This window comes from Manis javanica, chromosome 9 (assembly GCF_040802235.1).
Source record: "Manis javanica isolate MJ-LG chromosome 9, MJ_LKY, whole genome shotgun sequence".
NCBI classification, from domain to species: domain Eukaryota; kingdom Metazoa; phylum Chordata; class Mammalia; order Pholidota; family Manidae; genus Manis; species Manis javanica.
This window is the reverse complement of record NC_133164.1, coordinates 61640095-61665470: the sequence shown is the minus strand read 5'-3', so window position 1 is coordinate 61665470 and position 25376 is coordinate 61640095. Positions and strand designations below refer to the sequence as shown.

General features: G+C 43.9%; 1 long non-coding RNA gene across 1 annotated transcript; it reads left to right on the top strand.

The window, feature by feature from the left end:
- LOC108383636 (uncharacterized) lies at positions 1 to 24389 on the top strand. The gene is made up of 4 exons (XR_005063247.2): positions 1 to 100; positions 619 to 720; positions 7072 to 7201; positions 24183 to 24389. It is a non-coding gene; the product is annotated as an uncharacterized lncRNA (long non-coding RNA).
- The last annotated feature ends 987 nt before the right edge of the window (positions 24390 to 25376 follow it).

Sequence of the window (25376 nt, the reverse complement as noted above, 5' to 3'; positions counted from 1 at the left end):
GTTTCTTGATTTCCCTTCCTGCAGAGAAGGCCTCTGCGCACATGGTGTCCTGGAACTGGAGGAGAGGAGCTGAGAATAAGAAGAGGAAAGGAGCCCGAATGTGAGTAGTTTATCTGATGATGCAGACTCGCTTAGTATCTGTGTTCTTCTCCATTAAAAAATCAAAAGAAACAGGTAATGAGGGTAGACATTTTTAAGTAGGCTTTGAAGAATAGGATTCTGGACTTCCTCTTTCTCTCCTTCAAGACTATATTGAAAGCCAGCCAAAAATTAGCTTCTTTCATTTTTTCATTTTTTTTTGTGCTGTTTACTCTGTTTTGGGTTCAGGTTTCTTCTCTCTTGCCTTTTTGTTATAATAATTTATTTGTAAGGGCCCAGTTCTATGGCAGACTCAACTTTTCCTGGAATCCACTGACTCTTGGCTTCACAGAAACCTACTCAACTTCTCAAGGCCTAGAAGATTTTCAGATTCCTTTGAAAGAGAAAGAGAGAGAGAAAGAATTATTTCTCCATATTTGCAAGGGTTCAGGCTGCCTCGGATGGTGGGGAGGGGATTCTCCTAGGGTAATTTGCAGTCACTAGGGTTGGAGAATCAGCATATGCCTTTCTTCATTCCAGAGTTCATCCATCAGTTTCCAAAGAGGAAGATGGTGTTTACTACTGAAATTTGGCTTTCCTGGCACCAAAAGCCCAACAAAGCAATTGTCGGGAATTAGGAAGGTAAGGACCAGCTCTTCCCAGCTGAATTCTGAGGCATAAAGCAAGTCTTATTTCCACTGCCTACCCTCTGTTAAACATCATCTCTCCTTTACCAGTCCTATTGTTGGGCCCCACTGGTGCTCTCATTCCCTGTACATATCACTCCCACAAGGCATTGCTCCTACCCAACTGTTAGAGGCACATTCTTTCGTATGTATGTAATATGCTATGTGCCAGCCTGTGATAGAAGCTGAGGATCTAAAGAGGAGTAAGAGACAACATTCATATGAAGACAGACACTCCCAGACTAGTAGAAGAGAAAGACACACACACAGAGTAATTATAAATGCTATAATAAAGTAATACAAAAGGTTCAGCAGTTTTGGGTTTTGTTTGGGCTGAATTAAGATAAAAAGACCCAATGAACAAATTACCCCTAAGGTGTTAATTGATGGTTACTTAAGAATTATGCTTTCAAGAGTTAGGGGAATTATTCATGCTTGTTATCTTGAATTCACCACGATGTTTGATTTCATGGTTATCCAGCATTTCTGGGAATAATTACAGTATAGAAATGTTCTTGTCAGAAACTCAATATCAAGACTATTAATTAATAAAAACACTGCTGCTGAGAAACCAAGAAACTTGTAAGCAGACTGTGTGTCTGCTGAGAATTTCTGTGCAACTCCAGTTTGCCGAACTCTCATTACCTCGCAGACACTGACTGCTGACTCCTTTCCCTGAGTGCAGATTGAGTGCCTTCGTGTCCAGTTTCCATGTTCGATCCTTGAGCCTGTTTCTGGGACTCTTCAAAATTGTTTTCTCTCCTCCATAGCCACATGAATCTTCTTTCACAAAAAGGCAACATTATCTTGTGGTTCAGGGAGTTTATTTCATAGATACTATTTAGATCAGATTGCATTTCTCTAATATGAGAATTAATACCAGATTCTTAGCACAGATGATGTTTCTCTTCTGTTTTTTTTTCTATTTAACTAACATATTGTAGCCAGACTATACGTGAACCCTTATACCAAGTGCCTTTCCATAGAATATTTCATGTACTTTTCCCCTTCATTCTGTGAAGTAAATTTCAGTATCCTCATTTTTTCATCTTGGAAAAGAGACTTACAAGGATGAAGGCTCTTGCCTGAAGTTCACAGATCAAAAGTGAGAGAGGTGGAACAGGAACCCTGGTTGGTAGATTCCTGGTCCAGGGTACTCTCAGCTATGCCATGACATTCCCTACACTTTGTGCTAATATTTGAGTTTCCCTGGAAACATTATGGGCAGACCTACAGCTTAATTTCCTGTGTGATGGCCTATTTCCAGCACTGGGTGATGGCACTGCCACCTCCTGTTAAGTCATCAGTTAGGACTGTGCATGAGGAAGAGGTTTGTTGAAAGAATTCAAGGCTTGCTCACTCTGTCTTGCTTTATTTGAAAATGACTTCTCTCTCGTAGTTGGCTTTCAAGTAGCACATTGGACTTATAACTTCTTGAGCACAGAGATGCTCTCCTGAGGACATGTTCTTTATTTTAATTGAAGTCTTCATCATTGGCTGACTTCCAAGTGGTCTACCAGATGTCTTTTTCTTTGCTATAGCTGAAGTAGATTATGATGTTCCAGGTCATTTTTCCAATTTGCTGTACTTTGCTGGCAGTCAGATTTCCTTAGCAAACCACACTTGAGAGGCCAAAATCATGGAACAGGCAGCAATAAGCAAGTCTTCACAGTATGTTTCCTTAGATACTAGCAGGCAAATCTCACACACACACACACACACACACACACACACACACACACACACACACGTGTATACACACACAAACTCCTCCATCTTCTATTTCAGTGGTTAGGTCTGAATTTTCCAAATTTTCACTTCTATGTGACTTTCTCAGGATGTGCAGTCCCCAAAATGAATCCTCGGGGGACTAACTAATTGTCAAACTGGGACCTTACGAAATTTCCTTTCTTAGAAATCTTTCATATTCTTCTCCAAAGCTTGAAGAACAATACCCACTGCTTTTCTCTATGCTTTTCTTCAGTCCTATCCTTTATGTCCTGAGATGGTTTGTTGAAATGAATATCCGTGGGTGCATAGGAACAGGACAGTGCCTTAAATTTCATTCTACTTTTGGAAGCACACACACAGTTAATCCTTACTCATGACTGTATCTATAGCATCTAAAACAGTACCTGCTCCTTAGTAGTAGGTAAACAAATATTTATTGAACCAACTAACTCATAGCCCAACATCAACTGGTTGGCTAAGGCAATTTGGGGAATTTAGTCATTTCTTATTTTTACACTGATTTTCAGAGTCAATGTGACCTTTATCCCTAACTTAAGCGGCACATAAGGGGTTTCATTTTACTTTCTGATTCCATAGAGGAGCAAACTAATTAAACATATAAAACAGATGGCCATTTGGGCTTTATCGGAACCTAGGAGAGTCTCGGGGCCTCCTAAGACTTGTCCTTTGAAAGAGAACTGGAAATTTCCATCTCTTAGCCAAGTTTTGTTATCCTTAGGTGACAGTGTTAACACAGTGTTAGGATGCTTTTTCAACAAAATGCAAACAAAACCAAAAAGAAGAAAAACAATCAAATTAAACCTCACTGCCCACTGGCTGATGAAGCAGCAGATTGTTGTGTTGAGGAAGGGACCTGAACAGGGGGAGGTGGCAGTTTCCGAACAAACTGTATTGTGTGAACAATTTTATTTAGTGCGGAAAAAAAAAAGGAAGTCCCTCATATGGATGATTTATTTGGAAGTTCTGAGCAGATTAACTTTTGGTAAGAGTCAGAACTAAAAACTTTATTGGGAATGCTACGTACACTCCAAAGACCAACAAGAGAATTTAAGTTAGATGTGATTAGTATGAAGAAAGTTACATTTATTGTACTCTTATGTATAATTGATCACATAAAAGGCCTTTTGTAACTATAAAAGAGACAGCCCATTAAATTGTTTTACCCTGAGGATTATACAAATTTGCGGATATTGGATTGGATCACCAGCCTATTGGTTTCATAGCAATGGTAAATCATTAAGGTGCTTATTTCTATTCATTTTCATATATCTGTCTTGCTATTTATTATTAGCCGAATAGCTCCTCCCAGTTTTAGCTTTATTTTCAAACAGATGAACCAATCATTCTGCCTCTTTACCACCAGCAAATGATCTTGAGGGATCTTGGAAGAAAATTTTTGGCAAGAACATAATTATGTTATTTAGTCACGGACAGAGAGTACATAGAGAAAGTCAGAGGCCATCTTATCTCTTGGTTTGAGTAGAGAGACCATAACGTCTGGCATTACTTCGTGCAAATTATTTGAGTTCATTTCCAGACCTTTGACTATTCAGATAAGAATGCGCTCGGAGAGTTAAACGTTAAGTTATGAATATTACCTGGCACATATGGGACGAGCAAATTGGCTCCTATGCTCATGCTAGAGAAGGTTATTGAGGTTGATTCCCATTCCTTATTTATGTCAGATGGCTCACAGAAAAACATAACCTGAGACTCCTCCTATAGCTGATTAAGGAGCATACAGTTGACATTACAGCCTGTATTAAGGAATGAAGCTGATCCAATTTATCATTGTCTGTTCCCTTGATTTACAGTTTTCATTTGGAGAAATATACCTGCCAGATCTCAGTCATTAGAAATGGAAGTAGTAGAAATCAGATGTTTGTGCTGACATGTAGAACTTCTCCAGTTAAGCATCCCATATACATTTTCTAAGGCTAGTAATGACTACCCAGCCTGGTGTTTTCCAGGCACTGCAGAAACTTTGAGATGTACTTGCTGCCAAGGATACCTCCAGAATCTATTCTACCCTTTGTCCCCAAAGCCATCTATGCCCTATGCTGATTTTTTACTTTGTGTAAGATCAATTTCACTTGAATTTTAACTGGAGAGGTCAAAAGGTGTGCGTGTATCTATAAATCTAGGGTTCTGTCAGCCAAATGCAATTTGGTCGAAAGAGAGAGAGGAATGGAGGGAGGGAGGGAGGTGGTGATAAATAAATGGTATTCAGTTTAAAATGAAGTCTCTCAATTAGCATTTAACATTTTTTAAAATAATCAAGATATTAAAGCTAGACAGAAGTTAATGAGCCTATGGAGACAGTAACTTCTAAAGATCATTTTGTGCTTGGGATGTTAATTGCTTTATGACATTTTGGTGTCATTACAACATGAAATTAAGAGGGCAAAATGTTTCCAGAGTGTTTCTTTGGATACCCTGTTAGGAAGCTATTAAAAGGCAAGATTACGCTGGCAAAACGATTGCAGTGTGTGCCTTTGGGTACCTGCTTCACAAAACGTCATGAATTGAGGCAACAATGCAAAATGATTCCAGTGTGTGTCTCTGAGTAGGCACCCATTCCAGCGCTGGTATGCTCTGATTGCAGTGGGAGATGAAACTCAAAAGCAAGAACGTAGTGGAGTGGAGAAGAAATCGGTGGAGATTTGTGTCAATTACAATGTCAAAATGAAATGTGACAATCATAGGCATTAATGCTGAACTTCAAAACCCCTGAATCCAATACTGTTGAGCAATGACGTTCATGAGGTGCTGAGATTGTCTACTTCTTCTCAGTATGACAGCAATGAAGTCCTTTATTGAAGGACCAAAACAGTTTTATGTAAGAAGTTGCAGAACAATATGATTTACGGTAAGGAGAAAGTTCAATTTACAGCTGGAATTCTAAAATTGCATGAAAACGCGAAAGAACTCTTTTCTTCAGAAAATTGAAAAGGTAATATTCAAGAACAAATATTGAAATACTCTTCTGCTATTGCACCCAGAAATTAGAAGTGATAATCTATAAAAGGCTCTGCCTTTAAAAAAAATCTCTGAAACATATCTAAGAAGCACACCCAGGCACACACCAATATTCCAAGTCGCTCTTGCAGTCTCTCTCCTTCTTTTCCCCAGATGTTGTCTCCTGCTGTGTGATCTTCACATCCAAAGAGGCACTAAGACACAGAACATCTGGGATGCTCCATTAGAGGAGTTAGTGCTCAGAGAAAAAGAGAGTTAAAATAACTTATGTTTCTTTCTGTCAGTCCATAAAAGCGTGCTTACTTTTCAGATGTTTGCCAGCAGGTCAGTGTTTTGGAAAATTTAACATATTTAAAAGTCTCCTGGTGCTTATCTTTCATGCTCCTTCAGTGGGTTCATTTGAACTCCAGGTCATGTTTTATTTTGTATGTGTTGTTTGTGTATTTGTATGTGCAGCTATGTATGTGAGTGCTTCTGTGTATGTGTGCTACACTGGCTTCAAAACTATGGCAGCTAAGAATTTCTGGATGCAGTAGCAGAAGAGTCTGTCAATAGTATAGTCAGGATAGCTGTTGTGGTAAGAAAATGTGTAACCCAATTAGCCTGTACTCAGAAATAAAGAACTAAGAAATTGGTTGAGATTAATATCTCCCATCACAAACACAGTGGGAAAGTTGGTTCGCGTAGGCCCCTGACAGCAGAGTGCCAATGGAACCATTAGGCACCATGCCCACCCTCTCTTCTCATGATACAACACACATTTTCCCTAAACCCTCTCTTCTGTCACAGTTATGTGAAGAAGTATAGAGTCTGCCTCATGAAACAATGGAGAGATGACCTGGGGACACATTTCCTTGACAGGGGGCTCATGGACTTTTTATATCAAAGACCTTGGGGACAAGGAGACCCACATATATTTTCTTACTCTCCAGTGTCCCTGTTTTTACCCACTTCTGTTCTGTAAAACCAAATATTAGCTGAATATTAACCAGAACAAAGAAAGAGAAGGAGCCCTATTCAATTTTGATTCAATTACGTAATTTATTGTATCTCTTAATTTTATACCTCTTGGTAGTTGCTTGGAGATTCACTTCTATTTAGGGAAAAAGGCTCTTGTCGGAATATATTTATGGGATTTCTTCTGACTGCATAAACCCCTTTAACTTTGCTCAATGACACTATAGAAACTCTCAGTGAAGTTGGAATTTCAGTTATTTGCTATTTATATATTTTATAAGCTCCTCAGAGAAAGTGGTGCTCTAAGTGCTCAGTATTATTATTAAGGTTATTATATGCATATGCACTGACAGTTTTGAAGAGTAAATATTTGTGCTAATCATATCAGTGTCATCCACTGTGCTAATTATATCAATATCAACATGCTGATATTGATATAATTAATTAGCACAAAGCTTTACGCTTCAAAAATACATGGCAGTGGCTCTGGTTCATTTGCCTAGAGAGGAGCATGTGTAAGTACAGCTCTGCAATGTGATACTTAGGCTGTTCTATGCAACCAGCTTTCATAGCTGCGCCTACTATAGGAGGCCTTAGACAAGTCAATTGTTTCTTCCAGGGTTTCCTGGGGATTGGATGCTAAGACGAAAAGCATAGGAATAGCTTTCTTCCAGCATTCTACTTGGTGATCAACCGCCTATTCAAGCACAAAGCTGCTCCTGATTAACCCTGAAGACCCCAGTGGAAAGGTAGGTAGGATAAATTCAAGTGTTAAGACAGAGAGAGAAAGTAATTATCTGGAATTAACTGTTGCTATTAAACAACATTCAGTGTGGCACATTTTAAACAAAAACACTACTCGGCAATAAAAATCAGAGAGGGCAGGGTAAAAAAAGGTGTATGAGTCATAAACCACCAGAGCAGGCTGTTAACTTGAGACCACTCATTATTAATTTGAGACTATTGGTAATTGTATTACTGATAGTGACCTTACAACAACAGTTTACATGTATTGTTTTTACTCTGTATCATTTCGTTTCATGTACACAACTCTAGGAGGCACAATTATTATCCTTGTTTCATGGATGAGGAAACTAAGAAAGTGCATAGTCTGGCCCAGTCACACCACTGGTGGGTGGCAGAGCCTAGATTGGCACCAGCTCTTTGCCCACCAATCTCTGCAGTCTTCCCAATGGATGTGCAACAAGTCACCCAGGAAAAGGTGGTCCAGGAGCACTGGAGAAGTGGCTCCTTGCTCTTTTTTATGAGGACAGGAAAGAGTGCCTTGAAGCATACTTCTCTCCAAGACTACTTTGGGGCTGTCTAGAAAGAAGCATAAATCTCAACCACTTCCTTCCCAGAAAGTTAGCAAAAGTAAGGCTTAAGTACAACCTAGTCTATTTTTTTCTGGATTCATAAGCCAATAAACGGAAAGCAGTTTTTCAAAACAGATGTCAGGAGATAATGAAAAATACCAAACCTCCGTATTTTTATTAGCCAGGTCCTGATGATAGGCCAATTTAGGAAAATACATTTTTAGAATCAGATCTTTGGGTTACACTAGTCCTGATACAAATGGGAAAAAAGTGAAACCTCTAATTTGGTGGCAGGCCAAGGCTGGCTCTTCCAGAAAGAGCAGAGAAAAAAGGCCAGTGCCTCGGACCCCCACTTTCATGTTCTTTCCACGGCGCCACATGCCCCCCGCCTGCCCTGCTCTGCAGGGCGGGCCCCGCGGATTTCAGTCTCCCCCAGAGAGATGAGTAAACCTCAGGAATGCCTTATGTTCTTAAATTCAATCATGAAAAGAAATTCAGAATTGTATTTAAAAGTAGAATCACGACTCCTGCCATCTATTCATCTATTTGGCCATCATTTTCTCAATCTTTGAAGGGTCTAGTCATTACCTTAGAAACCTCCTTAGCAAAAAAAAAGAAATAATTATGATTCCATGTAAACAGGTCTCCACTTTTGCTCCTGATTTACTTTTTGCTTTGAAATTTTTTGCATATTGCCAATGCTCATTCCAGCTGACTTTGGTAAGAGTCCAAGAGAGGACCCCAGAGACAGCGGAAACACCAAGACAGCCCCCAAGGAGGAGCAGTCCACTCCAGTGCCGCTCATTTGAACCCTCTTTCGTTTCCCCAGCCCAACAGTAAAAACCTGGGGCTTGATGCCTTTCCGTGTGGGTGACGTTCTCTCCCTAGAAATTTAATGACTCCTGCTTCAGAGTGACACAATTCCTTTCTTCTTACGTGGCCAGTCTCAGAGTGGCTTCAGTTTCTCCACTCGGAGCCTCACACTTGACATCTCAGGTCTGGCATGTCCGCCTTCCCACCATGGCCACCTGTTCCTGCCTGGCCTTCCTTCCCCTCCCTGTCCAACACTGACAGTAACGGACAATTCTGTTGGTCCTGCCTGTACCTGTCCACCTCCTTCTGTTCCCTTCTTGCTTTTCTTCATTTCACCACAGGTGTCTCTGTATTCAGAGGACACCACCTTCCACGAGGCGCTCGTAAGTATCAGAACACATCGAATAGGTGGTTATGCTTTTTTCCCCACTGAGTGAATGGAACTCGTGGCCACCATCAGAGCCAGCACTTAAAAGAGCTTTTCATCTTCCAAGAACTCCTGAAGCAGATGAGGCTCCAAAGGTGGGCTTGGATAAGAGGCTTTTCTGGTCGGGTGGCTAAATGCACTGATTAAGCTCCATGTACTTTGTTTCAGGAGACAGGCACAGAGAGCTTTATCACTTCCTTTGATTCACTTCGACCCATTTCTTCACTTCTCTTTTCTTCAAAAGCTCTAGTCCACGACATACTTTTGCAGGGGGGATGCTTCAAAGAAGGACATTCTTCTGGTGTAAATGATCTGTTTCATGCCTTTGACTCCTGCCAGGTCTTCAAGTGAGCCCCACAGAGAAGCCCCTTGGAGCCTTCAGTGACCCAATGTTCGCCTTTTCTTTCCATGTGTTTCTTGTCACAGAAATTCTCCGGAATAAATCCAGCCCCTCCTCTACCCTATTTCTGTGGAAACCCTCACTGATACCCTCCTTCCATCCAGTCATCCCTATTCCAGGCCTCCTTCTTCTTACTGCAGCTGGTTCTGGTCTTCTGCTTGGGATCTTGGATTAGAAAATAATGCCCTTTAGAAAACGAATCCCAAATATCCTACGACCTTCAGTGACGGCACAGCCGGGCTGCCTCACCAGCATCTCTCGCTGTCAGGCTCTGACCATCCTGCTCCCTTCCTCACGACCTCCCTCCCTTTCTTTCCTCTTTCTCTTTCTTTTCCATCTTCCTTGCATTTCCCTGCCCCCCTCTATTTCTTCCTTCTTCCTTCCCTTCAGAAAGTGGGGCTCCCAAAGGTTAAGTAACCTTTCTACAGTCAGAAAGTGGTCAGACCAGGATTTGCATGCAGAATGAAGGACGACTCAACGGCCTTTCTTTTTCCAGTTTTGGAAGACACTATCTTACCGGCTTTGATAAGGCTTGAATCTTTGATAAACACTTGAATATTTTATATATTCCTGGAACAAAATCACACCACCTGCCTAGGCTCCATTTCCTGCCATGTAAAGATGGGGTTAGTCGGTCAGTCTTGAGCTCAGGGGGTCTTCCAGTTTAAATGGAGCCTGTAGGCCTCAGAATTAGAATGTGAGCCTCAGACTGGATGTTCTTAATACAAGGATAATAATTACCTCTTACTTCAGGGATGATAAATTAAAGAATGCACGTAAGGCCCAGCATGGTTTTCTTACACATAATAAGAACGTAGTAAAAGGTGGTTACCATACATATATTCTGAAACTATTCAGGCCAAGTCCTGTGCTAGATACTCAAACCTCCAGTTCTGCATTTAGACCAGCAGGCTAAGAAAAGGTTGTGCATAGCCTCATTTACATTCTAATAAGTAATACATCTCAACCCCTGTAAATATTCCTAAGAGATGCCTTTCAGCATAAGTAACTGAAGGCACAGGGGATATTTTGGGTCTAGAATCTTCCCATGCCTTACAAATAATGCTTATAGGCAGTTACCAAAGGGACCCTGCTCATAATATCCTTTCCTGGAAAAACATCCAAGGTTGGACTATTTCCACAAATAGGACCAGGAAAATTCCCATGGTACTGAAGCACTTGTTTCCAGGGGGTTAGTGGGTCAACTACTGCTCCCTTTTCCCAGTGGAAAAGTGCAAGTTATCCCACAGGCCACAGGGCTAAAGAGAACTGATGTGGTGTGTGGGAAAGAGCACAGGACCGGGTGGGGAGGCTGGGTGCTCCTCCCAGCTCTGCCCCCGGCTTGGTGAGATCCTGGGAAAACCACTTCACCTGCCGGGTTAGATGAGCCATTCGCAGTCTCATGCCCTAGAAGCACCTGGAGAATTTTTAAAAAGGAATAAGAATTTCCGGGCCCCCCTCAGAGTTTCTAACTCAGTTACTCTGGAGTAGGGCCCAGGCATCAGTGTTTTTAGAAAGCTTGCCAGGTGATTCAAATATGCACCAGAGCTGAAACAACTTAGTAAGACTATGATTCTGTAACCTAGATCAATCTAAATCTGTTATTCTGTAACTATCCATGGGTTTGAAAACTAAATTGGAGCCAAGATATTGGGTTGTAATTCAATGTTCTTTTGTATAATCCACTGGCCCCCTTTTTTCTTTGGTGGAGAATTAGCACTAATTCGTGCATGTGATAAATCATTCTTGTGAGCCTACTATGTACAAGGTGCTTGGAGATGTCACCAAACAGCATGATTCATGCAGGCTCCGTTGCTTAGAAGAACTAAAGTTCCCCATTATCCAATTTACTTTATCCTCTGGGAAATGGTCAGAAGCTCAGGGTACTTTTCCATATGGAAAAATCACTGGGGAGAAGGCTTTTGCTGCTATAGCAGACAAAGGCATTTGGCTGACCTCCTTCTCTTTACTGATAACTGCTCAAGGAGTGGGTGAGAATCATCTCCCTTTGTACCCCTAGATTTATCCTTTCTGCTCCAGGTCCCCCTCACAGATCCAGAAGGTAATGGGAGAGGTAATCAGAGAGCTGGGCAAAGTAAAACAAAGCTAGAAATTGGCCCTCATCTTCGGTGTTGACTTAGAAAGATGGCAAAACACTCTGAGGTACTCAGAAGATTTGCATCTGAATCAGAAGTAAGTGTTCCATTTTTCAAAAATGTTTAATCTAGTTCCTCATAAACCCAAATACCCATTCATAGCCCACTTCTTTCCAGAGGAGAACTGAGGTAAAGGATCAAACTTTGACTAGACACCAAAGCAGATCTCCTTGGGGAAAGGGCCAGGTTGATGAGCTAGTCTTTGTAACATTTCTAGAAGGTCACCCACTTGTTTCCATCTGTCAAATGTCCATGTCTTTTTCTAGTCTCTGTGTATGTTGTTAGTTTTCCCTTCAGGAGCTCTCTCAAACAACCGGCTTCCCTGAGAATCTTTGAATATGGTGGTGAAAAAGCTATTGTATTATTGGAACCAGGCACAGAACATAGGCTCAATGAGGGGAGAGATGTCCTCAGAAAACCCCCTAGTTCTTGTTCCCCAGGATAAGCAGGCCCTCCTTGCAAGTCAACTTTCAATGATAGTAAGAAATTTCAAACATTCTCACAGTAAAACAAACACAGATATACTATTAAGATGCAGAAATCACATAAATTATTGAGACAGACAAATCTCGATACTTGAAGCTCACGTCTTGTTTATTACTGCCATACCTCCAAACCCCTCCCCAAGTGCCCATCTGCTCTGCTGTGCTGTGAGGGGTCTTCTGGTGGAGAAGTGTGAAGAGCACTGGGAAAGCCTAATGGGCTCTCCTTGCAGTTGGGGAATCCGAAATCTAGAGAAACTTTGTGTCTTGCCTAAACACGCGTGGCAAAGCTGAGATCAGAATGTGCCTTCTGTTGCATATCCCAGAGCTCTTCCAGCCTATAAAGGAATGTCACAAAGGAAAGCCGAAGGGAAAAAGTACTTTTAATTGTGAACGTGAATAAGAGCTCTGGAATTTTGTCAAGCACTGTAAATTTGCACTCAGCTCTGTGGCCTTGAGAATATCCCTGGCCCTCACAGCCTCAGTTCTGGGGTCCAGGGAGGATGGGGATGGCCTCAAAGGTCCCTTCCGGATCATCATTCCTGCATCACGCTTTTCTGTGTTTGATGGCCCTCCATGAAATTAAACTCCTCAAAGTGATCAGTCCTCTCCTGATTTGCATAGTGATATCAGTACTGCTTTCATCTGCCCATTGTTGGCAGTTTGTGGGACCAACTTTTGGGCTTGATTTGGTCTTACTTCACTAACTGGATTCCTCTCTGCCTGAGAGCAAGACCCATGGCTTTTACTCTTTTAAAATAATAGTAATGAATACTGGTTTCATGAATAACTTCTTGACTTTGCTGACCTTCCAGGGGGAAAACAAAGAGGACCCCATAGGAGTACCACTTTATCAGTTCAATCAGTAACAGAATTATTTCAGTTCTGGCATACCTCAACCACTTTTGCTTCTGAATGATGGCTGAAAGTTATTGGGGGACATTTTTCTGGATAATGGATGAAATAGTGAAAACTTGACACATTTTAGATAAAGCCTACTTTCTAAAAGACAAGCTAATTTTTAGGAAAACATTCCCCCAACTATTTTCCATGTATTGTCAAATTCCCAAGTAATGTCTAATCTTATTACACTTCTTTTTAGCCTAGGAAAAGAAAGGGCCATCCTTACCCATAAGTAAATAAACGATGCATTTTCATTGAGTTCTTCTAAAGTCCCAGGAAAATTCTTTTGAAAAAGACTCATAACAATCAATAAAGACAAAGCGCTTCTCCAGTTGAAAATTTGATCCAAATCTTGTTACTGTGTTTTCCCACTGCCGTCATTCTGTCCTAGGGAAATACTTCCCGTGGCACTCGGTTGCTTTTTGTTCCTGTCCCTCTTGGTGGATCAGGAATAAAATTATTCATCTATTTGGCACATTCTCTGTACAAAAGTTTGAAGGGAGTGGGAACTCGCTGAGTACAGAAATGTTTCACTTTGCATTTCTGCTCTTTTACCTTAAGGACAAGGATGTGGAGGGCTGGATGGGAAGCTACAACTTTAAGGGAGGGGAGAAGTCATCTCAGGTGCTTTGGGACCCTCCTCTCTCAACCCTAAGTCTTGAGCCCATTGTATTCAGTGATGTGTGTGGTGTGCCCAAACCTCTACTCTTGGCCCAGTCGGTCCTGAGCTGGTCTCACCTTCATCTGAGTCTAAGAAAGACTCTCATGGTTTCCTGATACTCTGTCCTCTGGGACCCTCAAGCTCCTGTGTCTTGACACCCTGTCCTCCAACTGTGGGAGCTCCCTACCCAGCCCCTCCGCTCTGCAGGTGTGCGGAGATCTTCCTCATTCCTTACCTGCTGGGAACAAGCTTGGCATTCAGGAAAGAAATTACCCCTGTCCTGTGAGGACAGGTTTGGGAAGGTAACTGTCCTCTAAGGGACAGAAAGCCTGAGGAACCGCGAGAAGCGTCATTGCAAAGGAAGAAAGGGCACCGGCTTTGGAGGCATTCAAACCCTCTGAGCTGCATCAGCTGATGGGGCTCTCAGCCAATGCCAGATGAAAGGGAGTTTTCTGACAGTGACACCCGGCCATCGAAGCACAGGCTGAGCACATCGGCTCATCGCACTGATGTGGACGTCTGGGCAGGAGGAGTGCCACTCTGGGCTTCATGGCAGCCTCAAAATTGCTGTTGACTGAGGAGGAGTCTGATAAATGGAGCAGCAGGCCGGCTACTGGACAGTGTGGGTTGGCCCCACGTCATTTCTGTTTGGCACTGGGGTGCCCTGCTGCAATTTTAATGGACTATGTCCTTGATTCCTAGAATTCCCTGAGTTTTAGACTAAATAACAAATTCAGTCTTTGAGCAACTTTAGGAGAGACTAGAGTGCTGACTACATCTCCTTGTTCAGAATGCCCCTCAACTCCCTTGCTGAGAAAAGGTTCAAAGCACCAACCTCGGGCCCTGTCGGGGTCACGGCCCCCGGAGGTAAGGAGCCTATTAGGATCTGAGCCTAAAAGGCCCCCCTTTTCATCCACCTTCTGACTCAAGATAACGAGGGTTTCATTAAACTCAGCAAGTGGGTTAATTACATTTGGCTAATTAGATTTGGTTAAAATGGGTAAATTAAACTGATTTCCCCAGTAGCTCCTGCTATCACACCAGATCTTGGAATTAAAAGTCAGTATCTGTGAGTTTCCATCACATTGAAAACTAAACTGGAGCCAAGACATTGGGTTGTAATGGAATGTTCTTTTTTTTGATCCACTGGCCCACTTTTTTCTTTGGTGGAGAATTAGCACTGATTCGTGCATGTGATAAATCATTCTTGTGAGCCTACTATGCTTCAGATTTCTCCCCTGTAAAATATGCATTTTAAACGTTTTTGTCTGCCCTGCTAGACTGTTGTGAAGTTTAAAAAGGTGCTTGGAGATGTCACCAAACAGATGATTCATGCAGTGAGCCGACGTGCTCAGCCTGTGCTTCAGTGGCCAGGTGTCGCTGTCAGAAAACTCCCCTTCATCCAGCATTGACTGAGAGCCCCATCAGCTGGTGCAGCTCAGAGGGTTTGAATGCCTCCAAAGCCAGTGCCCTTTCTTCCTTTGCGATGATGCTTCCCTAGCGGTTCCTCCTTAGCGGTTATAAAATGAGGGTTCCCCCTGAGGCAGACACAGGTCCTCAGTGAGATGTGGTCGATCCCCCAAGCGGGCACTTGAGGACTAATGGGCCAGAAGGAGCTGAAGGTCTCTGGGCCTGTCCACATGGCTCCCAGGCAGCCCTTTGAAAGTGTATCCCTACATGCCTTTCATCTCGTCATTTGCAGTGTTGTTGATAAAGAATGAGAATCTGTCTACACACAGGGTTACTTCCAAATGTCACCTTAGCTAAGGTTTCACACAATGGCTCAGCAAGAGGCTGACTAACAGTCCTCCTGCTGCCAGCCCTGACCTGCCCAACCTCAGAAGAGACTGCTCCTGCAGCCACTGTGTGGGCCAAGCCGAAGGGCACGTCCTCTGCAGTGCCAACTGGAAGTGAACATCTTATAAATAATCCATACTCACTATCACTGACGTGCATATACACTCAGCGAGCCAAATGCAGCAGTCTGCATTCTGAGTGGCTCAGGAGGAAGGCCTGTGGCCTGTGGGCCATTCAGTGTCCACACAGACAAAGGGATGCTGTGGGTGCTGGGACAGTGTTCTCCTTGCCACCTTCCATTATACTTCCTGCTCTGAATCAGTTTCATGACAACGAAATATGTAGAATTCAGGTATATACATCCTGGAAAAAGTGACCAGGATGAGAAAAAAGAACTTGGCCAATGGAGTTTTGGGGGGCCAAAGCAGGTCTGAGTAATTGGAACCAATTAACTTGAGTGAAAATTTCTGAAGCTGTATTTGATGTGAGTGTTTGGCATTTTCAGGAGAAGGCTGTAATCACGATGCTTGGAAAAATAATTGTTGGTTTGGAGCCACACGGATGCACAGTGCCCCTGGAACAAGATGCCTTGTCTGAGAGTGATAGCAAATGTGGTGATTCTTAGGACCCATTCCCCAAATTCCTTTTATACTTATTATGTCTCTTGCATCTGTACTTTGGAAACCACAAGAGCTTAGCATAGTTCTGCAGTGCTGTTCAGGGAGCTGAGCGGGGGACTTGGAGCTGGATTTTCCATATTCATGCCCTCAAATAGACCCTCAGAGGTCCCCTGTGGGAGGGAAAAAGAAACTTGAGCCCAGTACAATAACATACGCTTCGGGGTCTCCACGCTTCTCAAATCTATTTTTAAAAGCACGTTGTAGTAAATTATATATAACATATAGTACATCATGAATGTATGTGCACAAAATGATGAAATGGAATCCCTTCAGGTTGTGAAAGTCACTCAGTTCCTTCCTTCATCCCAGTTTCTATCAAAGGGAACCACACAGCCTTGCCTTGAGATTATGGTCTTCTGGTCACCACCACTTGTCCCCCCGTGGGCTTTTTTTTGCAAAGCCATGGCACAGACCATCACTGGGCACCACATTAGTGTAACAGATGCCTCGCCTGCATTCCTCGGCATTGAGAAGCCTCGGGAAAGCACGCTGGTCAGCCCACTCCACTTTACCATCATCCTCACGAAACCATGGGTCTGATTTCTCCACTCCCAGTCTTAAGGGTGAGGCATGTGTGGGACAGTTTGAAATTTAATTTCCCAAAGTCACACTGGAGTTTGTAGCAAAGCAGAAAAGTACAGCACAAAACAATATTTAATGCCTGACTGCCCAGCACACCATAGGAAGGAAAGAGGATACCTCTCCAGGCCACAGGACTATTGCATCTCCCTGAAGGGCTGGCAGTTTCCCCAGAGGAACTTCCTTTTGAATGGGGCTACCACCTCTACATGAGCCTTTGCTTACTGGAGGGTAGCTCCATTGGATGGAATTAGAGTTTCTTTCATTCAGTCCTCCCTGGTCAGTCTTCCACAGCCACCCCCAGATTCTGCGCCTCATCCAGGCCATGGGAGCAGAAACAGGAAGTGAGGGGAGGTTTTCATGCTTGAACATTTGCAGGACACTGCCTGAGGAGGCTGTGGAAAACTGAAGCCTGTAAGAACTAGCTGGTGAGTTGGGAAAGAGTCTTTAAAACCCTCAGTACCTGGAAACCCCCTACACAGTGCATAGTGTCCAGACTGAAAAGTCAGCTTGTAGAAATGTTGGAGAGGAAGAGGCTGCTCTGTCTCCTCTTGTACAAATTGCTTCAAAGAAGATGAAGAGAAGGGCTGCAATGTGGGGAAAAGCTGCAGGACAGATGATCAGGCTGCCACAAAGCTTGCAGAACCCCAGTGCAGTAGGGCAGAGTCTTCCCCAGCTGGAACAGCCAGATATCACAAAGGTTACGCTTAATTAGCCAGGAGACATGGAAATAAATAAGCAAACCAAGCAGGCTATATTCCTGGACTCTATAAGGCTATGGATATTTATTTGCTAGCCTCTAGACAACAAAATACCACAAGGCAAGATCATGAAGTAAAAGAAAACGTATGTAGGTTAAAACCAAATGAAACACTCTGGGCTAAGTTCCAGAGTATATTTGTAAATTCCTCATTTTGGGGGGAAGTTGGGGCTAAATTTCATTAGCTAAAATCTTTTAAAGCATCATTTATATTCAGCATTTGGAAATGAAGAATTTGCCTTTTGATGATAAATCTGGGTTTCATCGTAAAGATGCAACATGATGTCCTTGGCTTGGTTATTCTCCTAAGTAGGCCCTTGTTTGTGCAGTGTATTTAGAAGAGAGTAGCAACTACAGCAAATTTCTTCCAGGGACAAGGGCATGGATGCTTATGAACATTTGAAACTGGAGCCATGAACAATGTAGCTTCTATTCCAAGTGGTCTGAAACTCACTTAACAAAACTCTTGAAGTCATTTTGTTACTGTCTTATTTCCAATCACAATTCTAAAGATAGGACAAGTCGTAAATATAAGAAATATTTTAGAATGACTGAAAAAATATTAAGATTTTGATACTGTGCATCCAGTATGTCAGAGGTGCTGTGTTGGAGCAGTGATGTCAAAATCAAGTTTAAATGCTTAAATAATGGGCATTGGGAATGATTCGGGTATCATTACATGCTACCGTAATGCTTCAAAATACAACATCTTTAAAACTGCATAGTAAAATAATATTTATAGCTACCTTTTATAGTGCCTTTCTTCAGATTTCAAGTGAAAGAAGTTCAGTTACTGTAAAGAATCACTAAATCAGACTAACATGGTGGAGACTGAGAAACACCTCAGGCACGGGTGTGGCCATAACATAATTATAATCAGCTGCTTTCATAATAACTCTTCTTGAGGCCACTGGTCTTGGGTAAGGCATTCGTACCCATGAAGAAAACTTCAGGGACGTGGCCCTTCTACAAGTGTTCCTTCCATTAGCACCCAGATGCCATGAGAAGGAGGGGGGAACCAGAACAATTACCTGTAGTTGGAACAATTATCTGGATATTTCACATGGAATATAAAAGTATAACAGCTCCTGAGGCAGACGGCGTGGAGTGTCTGAACACTAGGTATTATTTAAAGAAAACGAGCATTCCATTGCTCTCAGTGGTACCAAACAATGAAGATTTCACACTCAGCGATGCCATCTGTGGGGCTCTCTAAAGCACTGGACAGATGAGTACTCTTTAGATCAAGTAATCTGCCTGGTGTTGTTTATAGAGACAGAGACTCTAGCGATCAAGTTGGTGCAGCCCTGTCTGGGTCGTCACCATGCTCCTCTAAGACACGCTGTTGGAGGGAGAAGTGTGCAGTATGCTGCCATACGACTCGAAGAAGGTATCATCATGCCTAAGATAACTTGGAATTGGCAGCCTTCCGGGCTGTTATGGGGGACATTCGAAGGAATCGACGAACATTTCCAGGAGATTACAGATATCACAGGGGAGGTTGTTCGTTAGTACTGTGCACACAGACTGACTTTAGACACCTGCAAAAATCAGAATCATTGCAAAAGAAGGAGAAGGAAAAGATGAAAGAAAGTCCAGCTGCCGACTGCACTCTGAATCATAGCACCCTCCGTTCCTTGCCTCTGTGCCGTTCTCCAGGTTGTCTCGCTGATGGGGTGTCCCAGTTCCATCTGGTTCGTACTGGACTGCCCTATTTGCTGAAGAACTCAGTGATTAGCTGCAAGGGACTTATCTGTGTGCTGAAGGAAAAGCAGGCTGAGAGGCAAAGAGCATGGCAGAGGGGATCAGCTTTGCTTTCATCTCCAGAAACTGTTGTCACATCTTAGTAAGGCAGATCCTGTCCTTAATTCTTCCCTTGATAATCTGTCCCCTACCCCTTGGCACTTGGGATTAATGCTCCTCACTTTTGCTAATTCTCAGGAGGGAGGCATTTATCAGGAAAAAACAGGGTCCTGTGCTCCCACAGGCTTGCATGGGTGGTCTCCATGTTTTCTCACTCCCTGTTCTGAAAACAGGACTTCTGGAGATCGTGGGCAGAAGAGACAGAAGCCTGCAAGTGTGGGCTGTGACAGCCGGGAAGCTAGTGTGTGTTACCACAGAATCCACCAAGGGGAAAAACTTTGAAACATTTTTAAAATGCAGGTGCACAAATTACTCATGCCAGGAGCGGCAGTGGCACTTTGTAATAAAATCTTATGTTTATTTTCCACTGTTGAATACACATACCTTAGTGTTCCCAGAGAGAGAAGCCTGCAATGCTATCCAATGAACAGTTTGCAGATGGATTAAATACATGTACCAATGAAATAAAACGTGCAGATTTGGGGGCTTTTTGCCTCCCACCTTTGCTCTGGGCTCAGAGCTCCCCAATGATGACACAGGAGGTTTGTGCAAAGATCTGAAGTTGAGAAGGATTAGTTTAAAGAGTCAGATGGAAAGGGACACAAATGAAAATACTTCTGCACAAGCCTGAAAAACCAAAACTTAGCAGCAAGTGATTCCAGCTTCGGAGCCTATGACAAATGCTGGCAAATGAAGGAAGCACCAGTGGTTTCATGGCGGGCAGGGCAACAGCCAAGGAAGAGCAGTGGGGTTCATCACTCAACAGGATGTCCTGGCCCTTGAGGAAGATCTGAGAGGGGCAAGCATGGGACATGTGTAAAAGTCTTTGTTGCTAATATTTTTTCTGAGGCATGTAGTTTGCAGAGGCAAATCTTCAAGTTACCATTTCCAGGAAACTCATTCATTTTAGCCAAAATTTATTTCAAGTCTAACAATTGATTAGTGCTGTTATGGGTGCTGTGTAGGGAGGGCAAAATATACAAGACAGGGTGCCAGCACCCACTGCACTAATCACCTAGAGAAGTTTGCAAACCATCTTATGCATGGCAGGATTGTGGGAGATATTCAGACAATAAGCTCCAGAGAGGGAAGGGACTGGCGCCTCTGGCCAAGGTGGCCAGAGGAGATTATGCAGGCAGCACAGGCCAGGCTCCAGGCTATATGGGAGATGCATGAACCATCAGTTAGAGAGAGGAGAGGAGAGCTGGGTTTGAGAAAGACAAGGTCTCTGCGATTGCTGTCCAGGATTAGCTCTAGGAGGAGAGAAGATGAGAGCCTAGAAATAGGCAGGGTGTGCTGCTTGGCTGGCCTGCACATACCCATGACTTCCAGGGCCTCTCCATCCTACAGACCGCCTTTTGGACCCTGAGGCTTCTCTCCCTTGCCAGGTTCAGCCTGCTTTCCCTGCAAGTCCCTCAGATGGCTACTCAAACTGATAATGAAAAGTCCAGAAGACATGTTGACTAAACACCATTGTGTACAACACACAGACGTGCACATGCACACACACACACCTGAGTCCAACACTGGCCATGCCTCCACCGCCACCACCATGACTGGGGCTGGGCTGCCAAGGGAGCTGACCTCCTGGAGAAGACAGGATAGCAGATTCCAGCCTGCAGTGCAGGGAGTTAGCTTTCTGGCCTGCCTATTATTCACAGGAGGAAGGGAAATCCTGTCAGAAATCCTGACAAGGATTGCACAGTGGCCTGCTTTCCCCTCTGCCTGTTGACAGCATTTGCATCTGCCACAAAGGGGAGCCCCATCTTCTGTCTAACAACAGCTTCCAATCTGTTTTGATTCTCCAGTCCCTCCTCAGGGGTGGGGTGGAGGGGGCACCAAGCATCGTCTTGGGGCATTCCATGGAAGATGGAGCCATGCATGGAAGGGGCGCGCTCACCATCGCCTCACTGCCTACTCAGGACAAAGGAGAACAGGGGCCAAGAAGGATCCAAGAGCGATTCTCCACCTGCTCTGCACACAGTCCCAGCCTGCTCTAAATCAAGCAATTGGCATGTGCAGATTGATCAGTAGCAGCGTGTGGCACACACAACAGATGGATCAACTGTGGCATCTGTACAGCTGGGTAAACCTGGCACGTAGGTGCGTCAGCCAGTGCTCAGGAGCTAGCAATCCATCAGCAGCCATCTTGTTGTGCTTGCTCATTTAAGCAACCACAAATGCAAGAGAGAGAGAGAGGGAGAGGGAGAGGATATTCCACCCCCCTCTCTCCCGCCCATCTGTCCTGAGGTTTCGAATCTTCTTTCCCACTCTAAGCACTCTGGGCCATATTAGATTCTATTTTTGTGCCCCCTCTTCAACTGGAATGAGGTTTGCTTTGGCATCTGAGCTACCACCTGCTGTATGCTCTTTAGTTCCTGTTTACTGTAAAGCTTGCTTTGGGTCTTGGGTATCTTCACAGCTCATTCTGTGGAAGAGAAAGGAGCATTTTGGTCTTGAGGTAACTCCCGGTGGGTCGCCAGCTTCCTCCAGATGGAACACTGCCCTGCCATAGCCTCTGTGAACATCAGCTGCCTCCAGTGTTAGCATTTCTCTCTGTCTAACAGGCAACAGCCCTGAGAACAACTGTCTTGGAGGAGGAAGGAAGAGACTAGGCTGAACACTGCCATCAGGGAAGGGAGCCATTTGTAAGGCCCTTCTGACCTGTTCAATTGCAAACTCAATATGCTGATTGTTGTGGAGCTCCAAGCAGGTGAAAACATGAGATGAAAGGAAATGAAGTGACTGCTGACAGACTGCAGAACATGACTTAATCAGCAGCTGAAATCAATGTGTTGAAGGCTGCCTGCCCCCAGCAAAAATCAATGGAGGAGAAAGGACCACTGGCCTACATTCCCTCTATGTTTGCATCTGCCCCAAGACCACACCAAGCACTTCCTACTGTATGTATGCCTTGCCCCAAATGACAATTTAGGCTGTGACTTAGCTGACCCCTGAAAATTTCCTGGAAATCTAGCCTCCGACAATGAAGTAATAATGACAGGCCAACTGTTGCAATGAGCAACCTCAAATCTCAAAGGATTAACACAATGAAAGTTTATTTCTCCCACACAAAGACCAACAGGGATAATCCTCTTCTGGCAGTTTTCCTGGGTGGCCCTCTTCCAAGCCATGACACAGGATCCAGGCTTCTCCCACTTTGAGGTGCTTCCGATGTGCATCCAGGGCCTGGAAGGCAGAAGGGAAGACTGGGAAGGCACACTGAGTCCTTGACCTTCTTGGCCTGGAAGTGACATTTACCACTTCTGCTCACACTCCATCAGTTTGCATTTAACATTTAGCCCCATGGAGATGTGAGGATTCAGGGAAATGTAAGATATCTTTGGAATTCAGATAGTCGGCTTTGCCACATTCCCATCAAATAATACTCACTTCTCCTGACAAGTAAACTCAGAATCCTAGGACCACCAGTGGGAAATGTTTCTATATTCCTACCAACTCTGGCCTCCTCTGTATTGCTTCAGAAACTCAACCGTCATTTCCACTGTCTTGGCCCAGTGCGGCCTGCTCCCCATCTCTTGCCTTTTCTACATAGCCCTGATTTCCTTCGTCTTTGTGCTGTCTGGTTGGTCTCTGGAGCTCCTCCAGTTCCTGTGCATTCAGTGTTGCTTCCTGTCCTTCAGGTGAATCACTTGCCTTAGTTGTTACCAAACTTCTTTCCATTGTGTCCAATTTCCAGTTGTAATTTGACAAAATTCCTGAGTTTAGCACTGTAAGCAATATTAAAGTTATTATTTTTTATTTATCCTGGTCTTTCAGGGCCCCAGGAGGGTTCCTGATAAGCCATATGAAAGCTCAGGTGATCAAATAGCAGATGTGCTACCTGGGACACACAATGTATGACTGTGCCCAGCTCAGAGCCCACCCATGACCTTCTTCGGCAGCTGTTTACTGAATGTAAAGATGCTGAGATGCCAAGGAATTCTTACCAAAGGAGTAAGTCATTGCAATCCTCTGGGAGACTCTCCAGCCTTCCAACCTATTCAACAAACTGTCTTTAGACTCCTACTTTCCATGACCATTTTCTTTATAAGTTACCTAAAATGGAATCACAATGTCACCCTCTGTGTAAGAAACTGTGTGGTGCTGAAGGCACCACTCTCTGATGTTTAGGGGCCTCCACAAACTGAAAATGCCCTGCTCCTGAATTATTCAGTCATCCTTGGAAGGGAAGTTTGCAGCCAGCTATGATGTGCACTGTTGCAGGCGCTGAGGAAATGGAAGTGGACGAACATGGTTTTCACCTCAGAGGTCATAGTCTTGTACAAGAGAGAGACAGAAATGAAGACAATTCATTCTAATATGGTGTGAGCCCTATTCTTTTACTTTGTTCAAGATACCAGGTTGGTGCAAACTGAAAAATTGCTTAGCTCTGTTCAGGAGGGAAAGAAATTGGAGAGATCCTTGCTTTAAGGAAAATATAATGCTTGGACTGGGTCTTGGAGATGAGACAGAATTTTCTTTATAAATAAGATGGTGATATGGAAAGAACAATCAAGTCTATAAGAATAGTTTCTGTAAAGAAACAGAGACATAAGTTAGTAAGCTTATGGAGTATATATGGATGCAGTTGGGGAGAGGGTGGGAAATTACTAAATTAATTTTAGGTAGAATGATGTAGAATCCCCATAGCTCTGGCTTAGGACCTAACAAGGCTTGAAGAGGAGGAGGAAAGAGGAGAAGCTGCTCCTCTGAGTAGATCTTGCTGTGAAGAGGTCGCCCATGGGCTTTGCTTTCCAGGCTGTCCTCCGGAGTCAGGCCTCTGCTCTCTGCCCACACGTCGGCAGCTTTCACTCCAGAAGCCCCTTCCTCCTCTGCACCTCTGCAAACGACTTCTTGCCCACATCCCAAACCTTGTCGGCTCTTTCTCAGGCACTCCATTCCACTCTGCAACCGGCGTGACCACGACCCCGCGTGATGGCGCTGCACCCAAAACCCCAGGTCATGGACAGTGGCCCCATGCCATTTGCCCCCGACTCATCTCTAGCAGTTTCATTTAAGAAGCTTTCCTTCAGCTCATTCTGAAGAGTCTTCCACAGAGTGAGGTGAGTTATCTTCTTTGCTGTGTCTCCCTCTCCATTCAGCAGAGATCTGGCCACATAGAAATTGTAAAATATATACTTATTGATTAGTTCAAAGGGAATATTTGTAAGGTCATCCTGTGCTCACTTAACGCTAGAATTACCTTCCATGGTTATTAGAATGCAGATATTGGGGGCTCCACCCAAGATCTGCTAAGTCAGCTGTCTGGAGGACATAATCGGAATATGCAGTAAGTGCTCTAAGTGGCTTTTATGAATGTGGAAATTTGAGGACCAGTGCCCTAGAGCTGGGGTGACAAGCTTTTTCTGCAAAGGGCAGATAGTAAATGGTTCAGGCTGTGTGAGTCAGGTATGGTCTGTGTTGCATATTCTCTTTTTTTTTCCCCAACCCTTTAAAAATGTAAGAACCATTCTTAGCATTTGGGCTCTTCCAAAACAGAGCATGGGCTGTAGTTTGTCCACCTCTTCCCAAGAGCATGGATTCCCCAATCTCTTCTTCAGTTTTCAGAGGCATGTGAAGTCCAGGGGCTCCAGGTCGCACATGCAGAGAGAAGGGTTAGGATCTTTGCAGGGAGCAGGGCCTCCTTGCCTTCAAACTTCCCTTGAACCCTGGAACCTTGGGAATGTGTCCAGGCTTCCTGGTGGATCTTATCTAATCTGACCAGCCCCAGGAGATGGTCGGTTCCCTCTGCCAGGCCCTAAAACACCCCCCTTGGCTCACTGGTATCAGGTCATCTCGGCCTTGTTACATTAACATGGACAAGAAAGGAACTAAAGCTTGAGAGGGGACTGCAGCCCCCAAGCCCCCTACATGTGCTTAGCAGGTTGCTTTCTGCAGGTGTCTGAATATCAGCTTCTAAATGGCCTAAGGGCTCCCTGTCAAATCCCCCCTCCACTGGTCCCCATTTTAGACCCTCCATGGGCTTTTTCTCTGGGGAAAGCAGAAGCCCCAGCCCATCCTGCGGCTCACAGTTAGACTGTGACGGTGGGTAAGAGCTCACATTCTCTCTCTGCTCCTCAGCGA